The sequence below is a fragment of the Canis aureus genome, chromosome 7 (assembly GCF_053574225.1).
Source record: "Canis aureus isolate CA01 chromosome 7, VMU_Caureus_v.1.0, whole genome shotgun sequence".
Lineage (NCBI taxonomy): Eukaryota > Metazoa > Chordata > Mammalia > Carnivora > Canidae > Canis > Canis aureus.
This window is the reverse complement of record NC_135617.1, coordinates 17353479-17374405: the sequence shown is the minus strand read 5'-3', so window position 1 is coordinate 17374405 and position 20927 is coordinate 17353479. Positions and strand designations below refer to the sequence as shown.

At 39.5% G+C, this 20927-nt stretch overlaps 1 protein-coding gene across 1 annotated transcript in view; it reads right to left on the bottom strand.

Annotated features, from left to right (window-relative positions):
* GPR63 (G protein-coupled receptor 63) overlaps nucleotides 1-20588 on the bottom strand; it is a 49459-nt gene extending 28871 nt beyond the window's left edge. The window contains exon 1 of the mRNA XM_077903026.1: nucleotides 20360-20588. The gene's annotated coding sequence lies outside the window, so the exon portion shown is untranslated. The remainder of the gene's footprint in view (nucleotides 1-20359) is intronic.
* Between the last annotated feature and the right edge of the window lie 339 nt (nucleotides 20589-20927).

Genomic DNA, 20927 nt, shown 5'->3' with positions numbered 1-20927 from the left:
ATCCAGTTGAGAAATGAGCAAAGGATCTGAACCAAACTTCATGAAGGATGATACCCACATGGCACCACACACACACACACACACACACACACACACACACCAAAAACAGGTGCTGTCCCTCATTATTCATCAGGGAAATGCAAATAAACAAATAAATGCAAATAAATAAATAAATGCGAATAAAAACCATAAAGAGACAAATCTAACAGAATGGCTAAAATTAAAAAGACAGAAAATAGTGAGTGCTGGTCACAATGAGGTGCAATGGAACTTTCATATGTGGCTGCTGGGAGTGGACATTGGTAACTGTCTGTGGAAAACAGTGTGCCATTTACGGTAAATTTGCAGTTATGTCTGCTCTATGACCCAGCAACCCCACTCCTGAGTATGTGCTGAACAGAAATGTTCACATTTCTGCACCACAAGTCAAGTACAGGTATACTTCTAGTAGCACTATTTGAAATAGCCAAACATTAGAACAGCAAAAATGTCCATCAGTGGTAGCACTGAGCAACATGGTATGTTTATATAATGAAATACCGCACAAACATGAAAATCAACAAGCTACTACCATGTGCCACGAGGACAAATCTCATAAATACAATACTGAACAAAAGATACAGACACAAAAATATATATACAGTATTACTTCATTTATATAAAATTCAAAATCAGGCAAAACGAATCTTTGGTGTTAGGAGTTTTTGGTTACCTTTGGGGAGGAATAGAATTAATGACTGGGAATAACCCTCTAGAAGGTTCTGGGGTTCCTGGCATGCTAGTAACATCCATGATGGTTACACACATGTATTAATTTTTTCAAATTTCACTGAGCTATGCCCCTGATTTGTATTTCTTCCTGCTTATATATATCTATACACACATATATATATAAGCAGGAAGAAATACAAATATATATATACATACATATATATATTCTTAATTTCCATTAAAAATAAATGTTTGTAAAGCATTTACTTCTCAGAATCCATTCCTAAGAAATATTTCCAAATACCCTTTAAAAGTTCAGGTAGTTAAAATATATATATAAAATCTTCCAGATATTGGGTTAGGCATCAGAGATATGGCACAAAAAACAAACGAGTCCATAAGAGAAAAAACTGACAAATTGGCCCTCATAAAAACTCAAAATTTTTGCAATTCAGATAACATAATTAAGAAAATGAAAAGCCAAGAAACAGACTGAAAGTATTTGCAAAACAGATCAAATAAAAGACCTGTACCCAGAATGTACAAGGAATACTCACAACTTAGTAATATTCAAACCTAATCGAGAAATGGGTAAGATTCGAACAGACATTTCAGCAAAGAAGACATACAAATATCTAGCAAGTGTATGAGAGGATGTTCAATATCACTGTCATTAGGGAAATGCATATTAAAATCACTCTGAAATACTTCACATCCACTAGAATGACTAATAAATATGACAGACAACAAATGTTGGTAAGGATATGGAGAAATAGGAACCCTCAGATATTGCTGATGGGAATGTCAAATGGTAGAACCATTTTGGAAAAGAGTTTGGCAGCTTCCCAAATAGTCAAACACAAAACTCCCAATACAACTCAGCCATTCTATTCCTAGGTGTTGGCCCAAGGGAAATGAAAATGTGTGTCCACACAAAGACTTGTACAGGAACATTATTCTTAATAGTACAAACCTGGAAACCACCTAAATGTCCATCAGCTGATGAACAGATGAACAAAATGTATTATACCCTACAATGGAATACTGTTCAGCAATAAAAAGTAATAAAGTACTGACATATGCTATGTCATGGATGGACCTAAAAATTATTATGGTAAGCAAAAGAAATTAGTCTCAAGAAACCACATATTACATAATTTCACATATATTGTTCCGAAAGTAGACAGCAGGGCTAGGGATAGGATGGGGGATTAATTGTAAATGGGTATGAGGGAGCTTATCTGGGGGAAGAAAATGTTCTAAAATCAATTATGCTGATGGTTGTACCACTTGGTAAAATTACTGAATACCACTGAATTATGCACTTGAAATGGCTGAATTTTATGAAATGTTAAATATATCTCAACAAAACTGTTAAAAATTTTCATATACACAACAGCAAGAAAATAAAGCTAACCTGAAGGTTCACATTTATGAAACAGTTTGAGCTAATTATATGATTTATATCATAGAGTGTTGTAGAGCCACTAAAACTATTTTTGAAGAGTATTTAATGACACAAGAAAATATTATGCAAATATATTGAGGGAAGAAAATAGACTACAAAGCTGTATACACAATATACTGTCGCTAGATCTTTTTAAATTTTCAAGAGTTGGAAAGAAACACATCAAAATACGAACAGATGTTTCTGACCAGTTAGATTCTTAGAAATACTTTTTTTCGTGTTTTCTGTATTTTCCAAATCTTATAAGTTTTCCTATATTCAAGAAAAAATTCTAAAAAAAAGGGAAAAATTCTGCTTGAATATTTTCATATACTTTAAAAATATATAATATTATTAGTTCTTTTCAATGATCATAAAATATACTTCTTTTTTTAAGACACATTTCTAAAAAACAATATTCCTTAGGAAAGATATTAAGAAAGCAAAATAAGCATCCTCCTATTTCATCATGCCTATTGTCCATGGCTAAAACATAATACAATATTTAAAACTTTAGAAACTGATGGGAATTACTCAAGTGTACTGTATCCCTTAGGCAAGTATTTCTGCTATTAGCAAGAAATGTACTCTCATTGGTAAAGGGTACAGCAGACTGATGAGTAGACTAGAATCTTGTTATCCCCAAAGCCACAAACATTAAATATGATAGTTCATCTACTAACTATTTCTTAAAAGCATCCCATATTTTGGGGCAGCCTGGGTGGCTCAGCGGTTTAGCGCCGCCTTCAGCCCAGGGCGTGATCCTGGAGACCCGGGATTGAGTCCCATGTTAGGCTCTCTGCATGCAGCCTGCTTCTCCCTCTGCCTGTCTCTCTCATTCTCTCTCTCTCTCTCTCTCTCTCATAAATAAATAAAATCTTAAAAAAAAAAAAGTATCCCATTATTTCCTCCAATTATCTACCTATTAAACTAAAAAACAAAAAACAGTGCCTACCTTGCCACATTAATCTCTAGATCACCTTTCTGGTTTCCACAAACATCACCTAGGAATCAATGCAATTTCAAAGCAAACAAAAACAAACAAAAAATCTGCCTATTTTTGTTGATTTTTATGCTATTCCACAAGAATTTGCTTTTTTTTTAATCCCACTTTAGTATCACCTGTTTTCTGGATACAGCTCAACTAGCTGCTCTACTCTTTAACGCTGTTTTCTTAAGTAACTGTGCCCATTTGATCCCATATTCCTATGGTATATTTAATTTAATTTTTCATTAATAGTCACAATGTTAGCACAATGAGAGTTTGTTTCCAAGGCCTTCAAATAAATTTATCAAATCAAAGCTTTAATGTTTTCCACCATCATATTGGTGTTTCTTCTAAAATTTCTGGTACTCTCGTCTCCACTGCCTCTTATTACAAATGATTTTGGCATTTCCTATGGAGGTAATAAGTTAGTCAGGGCCATCATAAGCTTTCGCTGAGCATTTCCATGCTCTTCCTCTAGATACTCACTATGTCCTCCACAACACAAGCACTTCAGTGACCTTTGGGATACTACTCCATCACCCTTGCAAAATGACTATTTTCCATATCTCGCCCCAAACTGAATTTAAATCTGTTTCTCACTTCAAGATTCTACACTATGATTTTGACATACCTTTGTTTCTCTTCCTCTGACCTCCTCCACTCCAGTTTCTGATCCCTTTATTCAGAACAGTGACTTTAATAGTTTCTTTTCACAACTAAAGAGATACAGCTTCTCTTGTTCTTTCATTGCTTCAAGCCTGTTAGAAGTCTCTATATTCCTTCCTAGACCTTTCAGAAACAGTCCACTAGGACCACGTCCCAGTTTACCCCGTGCAACTATAATACAAACTATCTGTTTCTCATAACAACATTTTTCGTGACTGTGACTGGCCCTGAGAACTCCAGCCAAGTCAATTCAACAAAAACATCTAGGGCATCTACCATGTGCCAGGTACTGTGCTAGTTGGTAAAAATTCATATGATGTGCTATCTGCTAAAAACAAGTGGGGACAAATACACCTATGCCATAGGCTCCTCTTTCTCCCTACATATCTGGGCAATGGCACTAAGATGGTTCAAACATCATCTGTTGGCACAAGACAATTTATGAGACTCCCTATCCTACCACCTCACTACCTCACCTTAACTGCAATGACTGGACATTATGTTCTCCAACAGTATCACAAAAAATGTCACAGAATATAGAATCAGAAGACCTCAATGATATCATCAGAGACCTCAACTAACCTCTTGATTATATGTATGAGTCAACTGTTTATACATATTTTTTTAAGGCTGCTAAAATCATTGGTCCCTTGGTATTGTCATATGGAAATATTCATTACCATAGCAAATTCCAATAATGAACACAAGGGAAAATATGGAATTACTAAATTTTTTCATGAGTGGGAGGCTAGAAGATAACACAGGAGTAACAGCACAGAACTAAAGATCATTCTGCTCCCTAGTATGCCATTTCAAAATAAGATTGCTGAAGAGCAGTGTTGACTCATCCTCAGAAATAATGGCAGATCTGTTTGACCTTGATTCACTGCCATGATCAAAATAATTCTGCTTAACTTGGGAAGATTCTGAGAAATCTAAAGGTCATACTTAAAATACTTAAGAGACAAAAATCTATGAAGACTTTAGTTTTATATTCAAAGCAGCCACCAAATAAAGACAATGTCAACAGAGTCCTCATGTGCCAATTAAAATTACCTTCACTTGCATACGTTGCCCTGATGAAAAGTCTTCCACCATGCTACCCGTGTATTTTAAAGATTTTATTTTTACATAACCTCTATACCCAACCCGGGGCTTGAACCCACAACCCTGAGATCAAGAGTCGTATATGCTCCAACAAATGAGCCAGCGAGGTGCCCTACTACACATGTATTTTATATAAATCTTTTTATATAAATCTTTGATACATAATTTTCAGCTTGACTTATACACCTCTTTAAATTAATTTCCCTCTTTCCTTTAACAAATAGTTATTAAGCACCTGCCCTATGCCAGCTTCTGACTAAGCACAGCATACAATGGAGAACAAAACAGATCTATCTCCTGATCTTATGTAACTCACAAGTCTAGTGTGGAGACTCATTGTGATGGTTAATTTTATGTGTCAACTCGACTGGGACAGAGGGTGCCTGATTTAAATGTTATTTCGGGGTGTGTCTGTGATGGTGTTTCTGGATGAGATTAGCATTTGAATTGGTAGACAGAATAAAGCAGACTATTCTCCCCAAAGTGGTAGGGCATTACCCATCCATGGAAAGCCTGAATAAAACAAAAAGGCAGAGGAAGGGGGATTTTGCACTCTCCCTGTTTAAGCTGAAACACCACCCTTCTACTCTCAATTGATACTTACACCACTGGTTCTCTCGTTCTCAAAAACACATCATCAGCTTTCCTGAGTCTTCAGTTTATAGATGGCAGATCGTAGGACATCTCCACCTATATAATCACAAAAGCCAATTCCTTATAATAAATCACATGTACCTCCCATTGTTTGCTTCTCTGGAGAGCCCTGGCTCATATCAAACACACACAAAAACAAAATAACCAATGGATTATGTGTGCAGTAAAGGAAAACTCAGGATTCTCAAAGAAAAGAAAACAGAGAAAATTCCTCATTTACATGTGTCCATATATTCTTGCAACAACCTCTAAATCTCCTGCTCTGTGATAGTATGATATTATCCACTATGATGAACCCAAAAGTACTAGGCTAAAGACTAGTATATTTTGGTTTTAAAGTTATAGTGTTTATTTGGTATTCTGTTTTATTTTTTCGTGGGTAAGGGGTGGGAGAAGATAGGTCAGAGGGAGTAAGAAGTAAAATAAAATAAATAGAGACTAAAAGTGGGAATCTTTATTGTAAGGATAAATAAAAACTTTACAAAATGCATGTGGTCCTGAAAAAAGTTTTCTAAAACCAAATTCTTCACAAATATTTTTTTTTAAGAGACAGAGTGCCCAAGTTGGGGAAGGGGGGCTAGAGAGAGAGAGAGAATCTTGAAAAGGATCCCCACTAAGCACAGAGCCCATCACAGGGTTTAATCTCACCATCCTGAGATCAGGACTAAGCCAAAATCCAGAGTCTGCTGCTTAACCAATTGAGCCACCCAGGCACCCCTTGACACACAATTTTAAATTCACGAAAATGGTTCTTGAAACCTCACTAGCTGAAGGACTCTGCTAAATCCTACCATAAAGCAGAATTCATGCATAAAAATGGTTATCTCCTCTAACTAAACCTTATTTCCATTTCTGTTATTTCTAAATTTAAATTTCAATCAAGTTTGCTGTACATCCAACAATGGAGAAGGATCACTCTAGGCAAAATGTGTTACATAACTGTCATTCTAAATTCAAAGTACTGCATATCACCTCCCAACACCCACCCTGCTCCCCCCACAAAAAAAGTCATGCCTCAGCAAACAAATTTATTTAAGATGTATTTATTTTATTTTAGAGTGGGGGGAGAGGGGCAGAGTGAGAGGGAGAGAATCTCAAACCGACTCCCTCTGCTGAGCACAAAGCTCCATCTCACAACCCTGAGATCATGACCTAAGCTGAAATCAAGAGATGGACACCTAACTGACTGAGCCACCCAGGCACCCCTCAGCAAACATATTTTTTAAAGAAAATCTGCAATATTCATTTTGAACCTTCAGAAGTAAAAAAAAAAAATCAAGGTGATAAAATGGTTGTATTCTCAACATCAAAGAACGGTTTCTCATTGTGCATCACGAAATCACAGGGAAAAAGAATTTCGGTTGAGGCTGTGATGTTCATTTGTTAGTGGGTTCCCCACTGATAGTGTACCAGTGATGCTACCATTCAGTAAGGTGCCTGCTGCTAGTTCTCTTGTCCTCTGCTCAAGGATCACAGCAGCAGTAAAAGCCTTGCAAGTTCACAAGATACTGATGCAACTGACATACGGCTGATAAGACCAAGTGCCCATAGGGAGTTTACTAGCCCAATGTCAACTGCACACACAATAGTCATAATTGCAATTCCTGGATTTTCTTACACACAAAAAAAGGAAGAAGTGCACTAAATATTGCCATACAAACATCACTGCTTATACTTATGTGGGGTTTTACCAGTTGTATTATACTTCGTTCATGCCTACTTCTCACTTGATTTTCCCTAGCAGATACAGCCTATGAAAGAGCGATGCCAAAAAGTGGTGTGTGTGTGTGTGTGTGTGTGTGTGTGTATGAAGTTATGTGTGTATTCAATAATGGCAAGAATCATTGCACTAGAATGACCCAAATGTAGAGTTTGCCTAATGTTGATAAAACAAATGTGAAAATTCTTCTTATATACAGAATACTTTATTATGCTAGATTTCAAGAGAATATGCAGAATTTAATACAGATTCTAGAAGGGACAGCATTCAATGAAATGATCAGTCTGTCTTAAGTTTATATCAGATAAATAGAAAATTCCCTTTCCACAGGACCACAACCTAAATGGATGCTTTTCATACGAGTATTCTCTATTTGTTAAAATATATATATATCAGAAAGATCTTTTCCTATTTATTTAGGAATCTAAATGTTTAGATTCTAAATATTCTATTTATTTAGAATCTAGATGTGAGCAAAGACTTTACCAAAATAATGGGGCTCCTGGGTGGCTCAGTTGGTTGAGCATCTGACTCTTGGTTTCAGCTCAGGTCATGATCTCATAGGTCATGAGATTGAGCCCCACATCTGGCTCCACACTCAGCAGGGAGTCTGCTAGAAGACTCTCACCCTCGGCCCCTTTCCCCACTCACACATGCTCACGTTCTCTCTCCCACTCTCTCTTTCTCTCTCTCTCAAATAAATAAATAAATCTTTAAAAAAAAAAAAAGACCTTACCAGAAAAGATTCTAATATTCAAGCTTCAGAAATCATTTCTATACTGGTGCCTCATTACGCAAGATAAGGAAAATTAGAAGGACAAAAAGATGGACTTTAAAACTCAAAATGCAAAAGAAAAATTACTTCATAAAAAGAGCATAGAAAATATCAAAGCTAACTTCATGATACAGATAATTAGCACTTGATGAATGGAATAATTATCCAAAGGTAATAAAGTTAATTACTTTAGTCTTTTCTCTGGCTTCATTTTATCACTGTATCTAAGTTTTTATAGCTAATTCACAGTAACTGAGTATGGAGAAATAAATGTAGATTCTTAAAGTCCTTCAACTGTTCATCACAACCAAGGCTGTGCCACACACCTAACCCACGTAGGATTAAAGGGAAAAAATTAAGTATGTTATAATAACAAAAGGAAAAACTATACGCTTCTTAAAATATTTACCGAATTGTAACCATTTGAAATAAGCATAGAATAATTACTCCTTTTCAAAAGTGAGCCACCCAGAAGAACCCTGCAGTTTGCCATCTTTCACTTGCTGCTTCTGAGTATAAATAAGGGCAATGTGGACCATGGGTGGCTTTTTAACTTTTCCTACTACCATTTAAAATATTTTATTTATTTGTTCATGAGAGACAGAGACAGAGACACATGCGGAGGGAGAAGCAGGCTCCACGCAGCGAACCCAACATGGGACTCAATCCGGGGTCTCCAGGATCAGGCCCTGGGCCAAAGGCTGCGCCAAACCGCTGAGCCACCCAGGCTGCCCTCCCTACTACCATTTTAAAGGCAAAGCCCAGAAATCTGAAGGAACAGAAAACTAAATGTGACTGGCAGTGTTTTTTCAAGATCGAAGATGTAAACAGATGTAACCAAATAATTTAAAATAAGATGCCTACACTAACTCCCTAAAGAACAAAATACAAAACTAAAGTGACTGTAAACAAGATGAAGTTACATCTTAGGAAGAGAAACTGTTAATACCAACATTTCAAATTTATTTGCAGAGGAAAATAAATTATAAAATTGGAATTAAAGGGTAAAAGAGGGATCCCTGGGTGGCGCAGCGGTTTGGCGCCTGCCTTTGGCCCAGGGCGCGATCCTGAAGACCCAGGATCGAATCCCACGTCGGGCTCCCGGTGCATGGAGCCTGCTTCTCCCTCTGCCTGTGTCTCTGCCTCTCTCTCTCTCTCTCTGTGACTATCATAAATAAATAAAAATTTATTAAAAAAATAAAAATAAAAAAAATAAAAAATAAAGGGTAAAAGAAAAAATAAATTTAAAAAAGGGTAAAAGAAAGTAAGCAGCTTGCCATCATATCTTGGCACATTAGTGTCTTTTTCTTTTCTTTTTTTAAAAAGATTTTATTTATTTGAGAGAGAGAGAGAATAAGTCAGGAGGTAAGGCAGAGGGAGAGGGACAAGCAGTCTCCCCTCCCCTCCCCGCCCCCCAGGCAGAGAGCCGGATGCAGAACTCTCGATCCCAGGACCCTGGGGGTCATGACCTGAGGGGAAGGCAGCCGCTTCACCAACTGAGCCACCCAAGGGCCCTGCCTTTTCTTTTCAAAAGCAAACACCCTGTAATGATTAGTTAAGGTTTGCATACTAATCTATTAAAAAAAAAAAAAAAAGATCCTATTTTGGGCATGTCTACAATCTCAGAAACAAAACAGTTTCTTTAGTATAGTCAAATTTAAATCAAATTTTGAGATTATAGTATTATAATATTTGTCAGAACAGTAACCAGGACTTCAAAGGGCTATATTTGCTATGTTAGAGGTGAGTAAAAAACTCCTTCATGCCAAAAGGGCAAAGAAAGAGAAAAGTGCAGGACCTGATCCTGATGTGAGATGAATGAAGGAAAATAATTTCCCCAAAGGATTTGTAACCACAAATTAGCACTGAGATTAAAAAAAAAAAAAAAAAAATCCTCAAGCAGAAATCTGATTTAAAAAGTGTCCAGGTAAATAGAGTGCCCAAGCTAGTAGCAGAAGCAAAATATATTTCCCCTCTGGGGGAACCCACCTTCAACCCAGGCCTGATACAATAACCACAGATAAAATTCCAAGGAAAGTGAGCAGCTCATAGTCAAAAATCACAAAACCCTGGGGTGCTTAGCTGGTCCAGTCAGTTAAGCATCTGCCTTCCCCTCAGGTCACGATCTTGGGGTCCTGCAATGGAGCTCCTGGGCTCCCTGTCTCAGTGGCGAGTCTACTTCTCCCTCTCCCTCTGCTCTTCCCCCTACTTGTTCTCTCTCCCTCTCTCTCTCTCCTTCTCAAATAAATTCTTTAAAAGAAATTATAAAATCTTAAAATGATAAAAGCAACATGAGTGATTAAGAAGCAGGGGAAAAGGGATGACTGGATGGCTCAGCAGTTGAGCATCTGCCTTGGGCTCAGGGCATGATTCCAGGGTCCGGGATCGAGTCCCGCATTGGGCTCCTATAGGCAGCCTGCTTCTTCTGCCTATGTCTCTGCCTCTCTCTCTCTCTGTCTCTCATGAATAAATAAATAAAATCCTTTAAAAAAAAAAAAGGAAATTAGAATAGTAGAATAAACCTGAAAACACAAAAGGAAAATAAAGGCAAAAATGAAAGAGTTAGAAAACAAGCATATAATACAGATGACTGGCAATGTCAGAACCTGGTTCTTGAACAGATTACGAGAAACGATATACCTCAGAACTGAGAGAGAGAGAGAAATTAGCAAAATCGGGAGTTTTTAAAATTGGGACATATCACAGATGTAGCAATGATGAAACAGATAAGAGAATATCATGGAAAACTTGATGGTAATACTTTATGCTTTTGAAAACCTAGTTATCACGACAACTGTCCCTTAATAGGAGAATGGATAAATTACAGAATTCATAGACTAAAAACACAAACAAAAATGAAAACAAATTATGGCTACAAACTGACAAATCTCAAAAACATAACAGTGAACAATTAAGCAAGCATAAAAGTATATATAATATGTATTATAATTCCCTTTAAAGAAAGTCCAAAAATAACCAATACCAAAGAACATGCTACTTTAGGGATAAGGCAAGCATTTCCATTAGATGGGGAATGAGGAAACAAAGGGATTATAGGCATATCATACTTTTTAATCTTGGTAGTAGATCATGGGTATTCAATTTTTTTTAACTTACAAATATGTTTTATGTACTTTTATATGTACAATGTACTTCACAATAGATGTTCTTTTAAAAAATTACATAATGGGACACCTGGGTCAGTGGTTGAACGTCTGCCTTTGGCTCAGGTGGTGATCCTGGGGTCCTGGGATCCAGTCCCACATAGTGCTCCCTGCAGAGAGCCTGCTTCTCCCTCTGCCTATGTCTCTCATGAATAAACAAATAAAATATTTTAAAAATAAAATACAATAATTACATAGTAAAATCAGTTTCAATGGCGTATTCTGAACTTTCCTATATGAACATTCGCATGATTGCATGAAAAAAAAATTACTTATTCAATCTTTACAGGGCTGTCAAATTTGATGTCAAAGGACAAAGACGTGGTTCTTGTTCTCGGAGATATTAAAGAAGAAACTGATACTGACCTAAACAAAAAATTTATGCTGAAGGGTGTACTAAGGGAACAGAGAACCTCAGTCCAACTTACAGAAATGAAGGAAGCAGATTGTTTCACACTGGAGAAAATAATGTCTGAAAAAAGAATAACTGGCCCAGAAAATATGTTTGGTGTGTATGTGTTTACTTTCTCTTTCCTTTTACATCCAGGACCAAATTCTAAAGATGAAAAAATATGCATGAAAATGCAAATGTGACTCTGCATTCATTAGGGTCATGTTTGATGGCTCAATGTAACTATGGTCATAAAAATGAGGAGGAGAATTTCTCTCTACTTTCGACCATCCGTCATTAAGTTTCCACACATGACCTTTTCCTGGCTTTTGCCCATTTTTATCTCTAGTTTCATTCCTAGAAGTGACAATGTTTTTGTGATAGCCATAGTGATACTTATCTTGTTTCAAAAGGTAATTTCTGGTTAAGATGAGTTTTTATATTAATGATAGAATGGGAGATAGATATAGATCAAAATAAAGATAAAATACAGATATCCAGAAATAGACATACATATATACACAAGACATTAAGAGTCCTGGAGTTGGCAGCAAAGGACAGAAAGCAGAACATTTTTAAATCTTAGAGATAATTGGAAACAATATCTACTCCTTCTACCACATAGCAACTATGTATGCATCAGTGTATGTGGGCAGCAGGTCAGATGGTAATAGAGCAAGGAGATTAAAAATGAAAATGGAGAACATTCTTAGGGCACACTATAACCGCTGGGCCTATTTAGGTAGATATGGCATTTATAGCTAGGACTGAGCACTAGTGAATGGCTTGGTGTGGAGGTTGGACCTTTACAGTCGAGTCCTTAGATATATCTACGGTTATTGCATTTGGGTAAAGCACTACTAGCCAGTCATGCCTGGATTCAAATCCTATCTGACTTGAGTATTTCATCTTTCGCTGACAAAAAAAAAAACTGCATAAGATAATGTAGGAAAAGTATAACCTAATCTATAGATTTGATATTGAGAATAATAAAGTGCCTTAAGGTCAACAAAAGACATCAATGCAATTTATCCCTACCAAAATAAAAAATCTATTTCTAAGGACACCCGGGTGGCTCAATGGTTGACCATCTGCCTTTGGCTCAGGTCTGGGATCAAGTCCCACATCAGGGGACTGCAAGAAGCCTGCTTCTCCCTCTGCTTATGTCTCTACCTCTCTCTCTGTGTGTCTCATGAATAAATAAATAAAATCTTTAAACAAAATCTACTTCTAGGGCTTTCCTCAAACAGATAATCATACATGACTACAAAAAACTGAGCTTTAAGATATTTACTGCTGTATAGTACCAAAAAAACAAAAAAGGAAAACTGATCTGAAAAAAATTTAAAAATTAATTAAAAAAAAAGAAAACCGGGATCCCTGGGTGATGCAGCAGTTTGGCGCCTGCCTTTGGCCCAGGGCACAATCCTGGAGACCCGGGATCGAATCCCACGTCGGGCTCCCGGTGCATGGAGCCTGCTTCTCCCTCTGCCTGTGTCTCTGCCCCTCTCTCTCTCTCTCTCTCTCTGTGACAATCATAAATAAATAATAAAACATTTTTTTAAAAAGCCTATCTGATACTACAGATACTACAGCATATCCCCAATCAATTATGTGATATTCACAGACTATAATACTATTCAATATTCAAAATATGTTATGAAAGACCATTCCATGATAGGTCCTGGTCCATGATATGTCCTGGGGACCCGGGATCGAGTCCCACATCAGGCTCCCTGCATGGAACCTGCTTCTCCCTCTGCCTGTGTCTCTGCCTCTCTCTCTCTCTCTCTCTCTCTCTCTCTCTGTCTCTCAAGAATAAATAATTAAAAAAAAGAAAAGAAAAGAAAAAGAAAAGAAAATTAAGAGGAAATATATGCTAGGGCACCTGGGGTGCTTAGTCAGTTAAGGCTCTGACTCTTGATTTTTGGCTCAGGTCATGATCTTGACATCATGAGATCGATCCCCACTTCGGGATCCATGCTGCGTATGGAACCTCCTTAAGATTCTCTCTCCGTGGGGCACCTGGGTGGCTCAATGGTTTTGGGATCAAGTCTCCTGCATTAGGCTCCCAGCAGAGAGCCTGCTTCTCTCTCCCTACATCTCTGCCTCTCTATGTATCTCTCATGAAGAAATAAATAAAATCTTAAAAAAAAAAAAAGATTCTCTCTCCTCTGCCCCTCTCCTCCTAAAAAAGATAAAATAAAAATTTAAAAATTAAAATTAAAAAAAGAAATATATGATATAGTATCATTCTTAGAAACTGAAATATTACAGTATTTTTGTATATTATATTAAAAATATACACCAAAGAGTTAACAATTGTTATTTTGGGTGTAATTTTCATGTTTTCAATTATGGGGTTTTTTTGGGGGGGTTGGGGTTTTTGGGTTTTTTGTTGGTCTGGATTTTATAAATTTTCTATAATGCATATGTGTCACTACCATCATAAGAAAAAATATCTATTATAGCATAAGGATAAAGAATAAAGATTTGAAACCTTATAATAGCAACTCTTTGCAAAATATGAAACCAAAAATGAGTAGTTCCCAACATCACCACACCTCTCTGTAGGAACAAATTTACCCAAAGCCTATTATGGAAAATGGAAGAACTTCAAATCCAAAACTCCTCTCACTGAAGAGCTCAATGATTCAAAAAAAAAAAGGGGGGGGGGGGAATGTTTGAAGAAGTACTGAATGGGAACTAGCTAAAAGATCTAAAAGAACAGACTTTCTGCTACTGTTGGACAGTGTAAAACTTCAGAAGGTACCACACTTTGTGCAAACTTAATCAAAATGGAGCAAGAAGACAGCCTATTTCACATCCGGCCTAGAGGTAATGGCAAAAATAAGCTACAATGATTTAAAGAATGGATTTTCATTACAAGTACACATTTGGAGTTGTGTACAAAACAACTCGTGAAGTATTTTCTCCTCTGGAAGGTAATGGATGCTATGCCTGGAATAGTCACTTTCTACTCCACCTCCCTTTGAATCTGTATCCTCCCAGGACCAACTTAAACCAAAAAACCTGCAGCAGACACCCTCAGCCAGAGACTGTACTGAACACCTGACATAAATGTTAACTGATTCTTAGGTAATTTTCAGTTGAAACTCTTATTGTAATCCAAACTTCGGATCTTTAGATGTTCTTTCTCTCAAATTTGTTTAAAAAAAAAAAAAAAAAGCCAAAGTGCAGCCGGGTAGTTCGGTCAGTCCGTTAGGCATCTGTCTTGGGCTCAGGTCATGATCATGGGGTCCTGGGATCAAACCCTTCGAAGGGCTCCCAGCTCAGTGGGGAGCCTGCCTCTCCTTCTCCCTCTGCTCCTCCCCCTGCTCATGCTCTCTCTCACTCTCTCTCAAATATATAAAATCCACAAAATAAAATAAACAGAAAGAGGTGACAATGTCTCCCTTTGGAAGGTAACAGTTAAAACAGAATCATGTCACTGCTGTACCACCTCCTCAAGGCAGAACAGTAGAGTTTCCACACAAAAAATTTTGCCTAAAATACTTTTTAAATACTTAATGATATATACAGGACTTAGTCAATTGAGAGAAAAGAAGCTAACAAAGAAGCTTTGGTCAAAAACCCCAAATGGTATGTAAAATTTATGACTAAAATGACACATCATGGTTTTAACTGAAAATTATCTAAGAATTAATTAATATATATGCCAGGTGATTAGTTATGTGTATAGTATCTGCCTGGGAATGTTTTTCAATCTAAATTGGGCTTAGGAGAATAAAATTTCTTTAGAATTATTACTCAATGGAAATTATAATAATAATAGTGTTATTATTATTTCATTAGGTGACCACTAGATTACCTCCTAACTGCAAATATACACTTTTTTGCCCAAGGTCTGAAAGCTTTGTTAAAATCCAGTCTTCCCAACTCTTCCTTACATTTTTAATAAACATGAATGAGCTTTCCTGTATTTTAAGCTAGAGTTTCATGCTTGAATTTTCTCAATCTTCTGTCATACAGACAGAAATGAGAACAAATTACTTTTACCAATCCTGTCCGAATTTGCCAGCACAGAGGCTAAAAGGCACTTTATCCTATGTGTCAAGCTCAAAGCCTGAAACAGCTCACTGTCAGCTTCAGAAACCATTTTTTACAAGCATGGCACACTGCCTCAAGCCAACTAAACACTAAAGCATGTCGGGCTACCCAAACTGCAAATTATTTGGAATGTTCTTCATGTTTTGTGGTTACGAAAGTACCTATTTTGTGGATCATCCAGTTAAAATTAGGGCCACATCTGACCTTAAACAAAAAATTCCCAGGAAACTGAAACTATAATTGACCAAGATCCCATGTGTTCTGAAAGGCTGTGATCTCAGGATTATAATCAAACATCCCAAATGTTATTTTTTGAAAGCCAAAGATACACAACATAAACTCAATGAAATACATTACTGCTTCAAGTAAACACTAAGAACTCTCCTTAAAATACACCTCATAGTTGCAGAAAAGGAACAAAGTCGCCACCTGCAACACAGTAAAGGGTATTTGTGACAAATATAAACACATATTAAAAAAATGCCTAGCTTAAGCAAAAACCAGTCTAAAGGATTTTTTCATTTCATTTCTAATTTTCATATATATATATGCTGAAATGTGACAGCTTCAGCTGTGGAATGTGATAAGAAGTCCTCCAAGGCTTTGCTTGTAGTGATTAGAGCACTATATCATAGCTATTATTTTCCCAAGCATTAATGGGTACCTCTTTCAAAACAAATAGTTATTTAGGACATCATTTCACAAACTGGAGTGCCAAAACTTCCCAAGGTTTGCCTCCTCCCATGCCTTTGAGATCTACTCTCTGAGTCTCAGACCTACGGAGAATGCCCTGAAGGTCATTTTTGAAGTGTTAAAAAAGAAAACATCATATTGACAAGCTAATTTTTTCCCAGAGATTCCTCCTCTGAAGATAAATTACTGAAGCATGAGAAACACCCAGTTCAATCATCCACTGATGGGATAATTCAGTCCATTTTAATAAACATGTGGTTAAGATCGTTGGCATATGGCTCCCTGGGCAAAGCCTTGTGCAAGAACAAGAACACGTGAGAAAACACAGTATTTTTTAACTTAACTGATACTGATAAAAGTGATGAAAATGCTGAAGAGATGACAAGCCTTAACAGGAACTATTTTTAGCTTCTGATCTTTTTAGACCTGTGTTCCTAGTGCATGTAGATTATTAAGTCCCTACTTTTCCTTGCCACAGATATACAAATATATAAATATGTAAGTATAGGTATAGACAGACATGGATTTTGTAAATGTGAGTGAGTGAGAGAGAGAGAGAGAGAGAGAGATTTAGTTTTAAAAAGGTTGCAATCCTGGAGACCTGGGATCGAGTCCCACGTCGGGCTTCCTGCATGGAGCCTGCTTCTCCCTCTGCCTGTGTCTCTGCCCCCCTTTCTCTCTCTCTATCATGAATAAATAAATAAAATCTTTTAAAAAATATTTTAAAAATTAAAATTAAAATTAAAAAAAAATAAAAAAATAAAAAGAATCACTCGGGGCTGCCTGGGTGGCTCAGTGGTTGAGCGCCTGCCTTTGTCCCAGAGCTTGATCCCAGAGTCCAGGGATCGAGTCCCACATCAGGCTTCCTGCATAGACCCTGCTTCTCCCTCTGCCTATGTCTCTGCCTCTCTCTCTCTCTCTCTCTCTCTGTCTCTCATGAATAAATAAAATCTAAATAAATAATAAATAGATAGATAAATAAATAAATAAATAAATAGATAGATAAATTAATTAATTAATTAAAAAGAATCACTCAAAGTAGGTAGGGCATGCAACCGGATGTTGAGGTAGCAAGTTCAAGCCCCACACGGTGTAAAAATTTCTTTAAAAAAAGCATCATTCATGAATCATTTCAAATCAATAAACCATTTCAAATCAAATAAACCATACACAAAAATCTCAAAATTTTTAGATTTCCTAGAAAATTGTATATCCTAGGAACTAAGTCCCATCCACTTTAGAACCCCAAATTCTCAATTAATGCAGTACTTTCTTGCCTGGACTCCAGCAAACCTAAGGTAAAACAATAACTGCAGTTAGGATTTTAAATTTTTCTAAGCAAATTTTTTTCCAAGAATGGTCAGTTCATTGCAAATCTTCAGAAAACTTGGATGGTGAGTTCTTTGTTAAAAAGTTTCAGTTCTGGTATACTTGACAGCAGAGTGACAAAATTTTGCTCACAGATGAAAATCTGTATCCCAAACAAAATGTTATGATATTAATGGTTATTCTGGAATGGTTTCCTTTCAAAACTTCCCCACTGCAAATGCTTTCTTTCCACAATACCCCCTCTGTACTTTGGTAGTATTTTTTTCACACAGAAATTATACGAAAAGCATATAACTGAGAATTTAGATACGATATTCTTTTCTTTAAACAAGTTCCCACAATCCATTTTAATTGTTTTTTAAAAACCTGGATGATGTAATCAATTATGTCACTAAAACTCTGGCTATGCAACACTTCACAAAATACAGGGACTTTTATCAGCATCTTTGATTTGCAGCTGACGCTGGATGTACTCAATGCGAGTAGAGAGAACAGAAACAGGACTAGACAGGTGTGGTAGAGACCTGGGGGTGTGAGAAAATGGGTTTCCTTCACCCACAGGACACATGAAAAAAGAAAACTTACCCATTTGTGTAATAAAGGTACTCACAGATTAGGTTTCATCAAATAATTACACGTATTACATACCTCCTCCAAGGGCAAAACTGTGTGAAGTAATGTCAGATGATGCAAGAAACATCAGGGGCTTTTTATGATTCTTAGAAATACTGCCCTTAAAATTAGATGGAGCCTTTTAATCTAAGACATAATGAAAACCATATTCACCAATAAACAAATAAAGAGAAAATCCTATCTTAAAATGGCATAGTCAAAACCTCACCAGAAAAAAAAAAAAAAAAAAGAAAAAAGAAAGAAAAACCCTGCATACCTACTCCGGGGTGCTTCTTGCATCCCTCCAGTGTCCAGAACAAGTCCAAATATCTCATCAGAGGCAAAAGGATCACTTTGAAATCTGGGGTCAGCCCCAGGGGACATATCATAAACATTTATTGTTGGAGGGCGAGGGGGGCGGTCTTTGTGTGTGTGTTTGTTTATGGCATCCTGAACCTCAATGATATTTAAAAAAAAAAAAAAAATCAGAATGTTTCCCAAAAGGGGGTGGGGAAGAGAGAGGACTTGAAAATCAAATTAACAAGACAGGAAACAACCAATGTTGGTGAGGATGTGGAGAAAAGGGAACCCTCTTGCACTGTTGGTGGGAATGTGAACTAGGGAAGCCACTCTGGAAAACTGTGTGGGGGTTCCTCAAAGAGTTAAAAATAGATCTGCCCTATAACCCAGCGATTGCACTGCTGGGGATTTACCCCAAAGATGCAGATGTAGTGAAAGACAGAGACACCTGCAGCCCGATGTTTCTAGCAGCAATGTTCACAACAGCCAAACTGTGGAAGGAGCCTCGGTGTCCATCGAAAGATAAATGGATAAAGAAGATGTGGTCGGGGATCCCTGGGTGGCTCAGCGGTTTGGCGCCTGCCTTTGGCCCAGGGCGCGATCCTGGAGTCCCGGGATCGAATCCCACGTCGGGCTCCCTGCATGGAGCCTGCTTCTCCCTCTGCCTGTGTCTCTGCCTCTCTCTCTCTCTCTCTCTCTCTGTGACTATCATAAATAAATAAATAAATAAATAAATATTTTTTAAAAAAGAAAAGAAGAAGAAAAAGCTGTGGTCTGTGTATACGATGGAATATTACTCAGCCATTAGAAACGACAAATACCCACCGTTTGCTTCAATGGGGATGGACCTGGAGGGTATTATGCTGAGTGAAGTAAGTCAATGGGAGAAGGACAAACATTATATGGTCTCATGCATTTGGGGGATATAAGAATTAGCGAAAGGGAATAAAGGGAAAGGAGAGAACATGAGTGAAAATATCAGGGAGGGTGACAAACCATGAGAGACTCCTAACTCTGGGAAATGAACAAGGGGTGGTGGAAGGGAGGTGGGCAGGGGGTGGGGGTGACTGGGTGATGGGCCCTGGGGGTGGGGGGTCCCTGATGGGATGAGCACTGGGTGTTATGCTAGAAGTCGGCAAATCGAACTCCAATAAAAATAATAAAATAAAATAAAAATCAGGGCGATGCTGACACCGAGCAGGGTGGCAGACACCCGCAGCGCCGCCAGCCCGGCCGCGAGTCGGAGCGCAGCTCTCACGGCGCCGGGGCTCGCAGGGAGCCTCCGACCTGGGCAGACGGGGTGCACCCCCCCCCCCCCCCGCAGGGGGACGGAGCGCCGTGCAGAAGTTCCAGAGGATTCCGTCCCCTTCCTCTCACTCCGGGCACTCGGCTGCGGGAGGAGAGAGCGGGCGTCGGGGCCGCGCCGCAGCCGCCGGGTTTCCTAGAAGGCCCAGCTGCTCCAGCGGGCGGGCGCCGGCGGCAGGGGGCGTCGGGGAGCCAGGCGGGCGGCCCCGCGGGGAAACCGAGTCCCGGCCGGGCGCTCCCCGCCCCCACCCCGCGGGCCCCGAGCGGCGCGCGCTGCCGGAACCGCCCGAGCTCCTCCTGCACAACTTGGCTGTCGGCGGCTCCCGCTCGGTGCCCCGCACGCTCCGCCCTGCAGCCCGGCCTCCCCGGCGCCGCGGCTACCTGTCGGGGGCGGGGGGGGGGGGCGCCGAGCACCCCGGGGCTCACCTCATACAAAGGGCTGCGCGCGGGCGCCGGCTCGGGAGCCCGGGGCGCATGGCCCCATCCAGTCCCTCCCGGAACTTTCCGGACATAGCACTTCTCTCCGCTGCAGAAAACGACGCCTCGAGGCAGAGGAGGAGGCGGCGGCGGCGGCGGCGGCGGCGATGCAGGCGGCGGGAGCTGGAGCCGGGAGGGAGCAGCATCGCGGGCGAGCGCCGCCGCCTCCCGAGCTGCCGAGGGGTGCCCGCCCCCGGGGCAACCGCGGCTCCCTCTTAAAGGCGCCCGCCGCGTTTTAGGACGCGAGGGGCGGGGGGAGGGGGAGGGGGCGGAGGCCCGCGGAGACGGAGACGGAGAGGGAGGGGCGGGCGGAGACCGAGCGATCCCGGGGCGCCGCCGGCCGGGCTGCCCCACTCCCCGCGGGCTGCGGTTGCCCCCCGCCGGGGCAGAGGAGGGGCAAGTGCGGGGGCGCGGCTTGCGCGCGGGGACTGCCCCCCCGGAGCTCCGCCCAGGCTCCGGGCCGCTGTCACCCTTTTGGGGTCCCGTCCCCGCGCCCTCCCCCCTCCCCGCCCCGCCC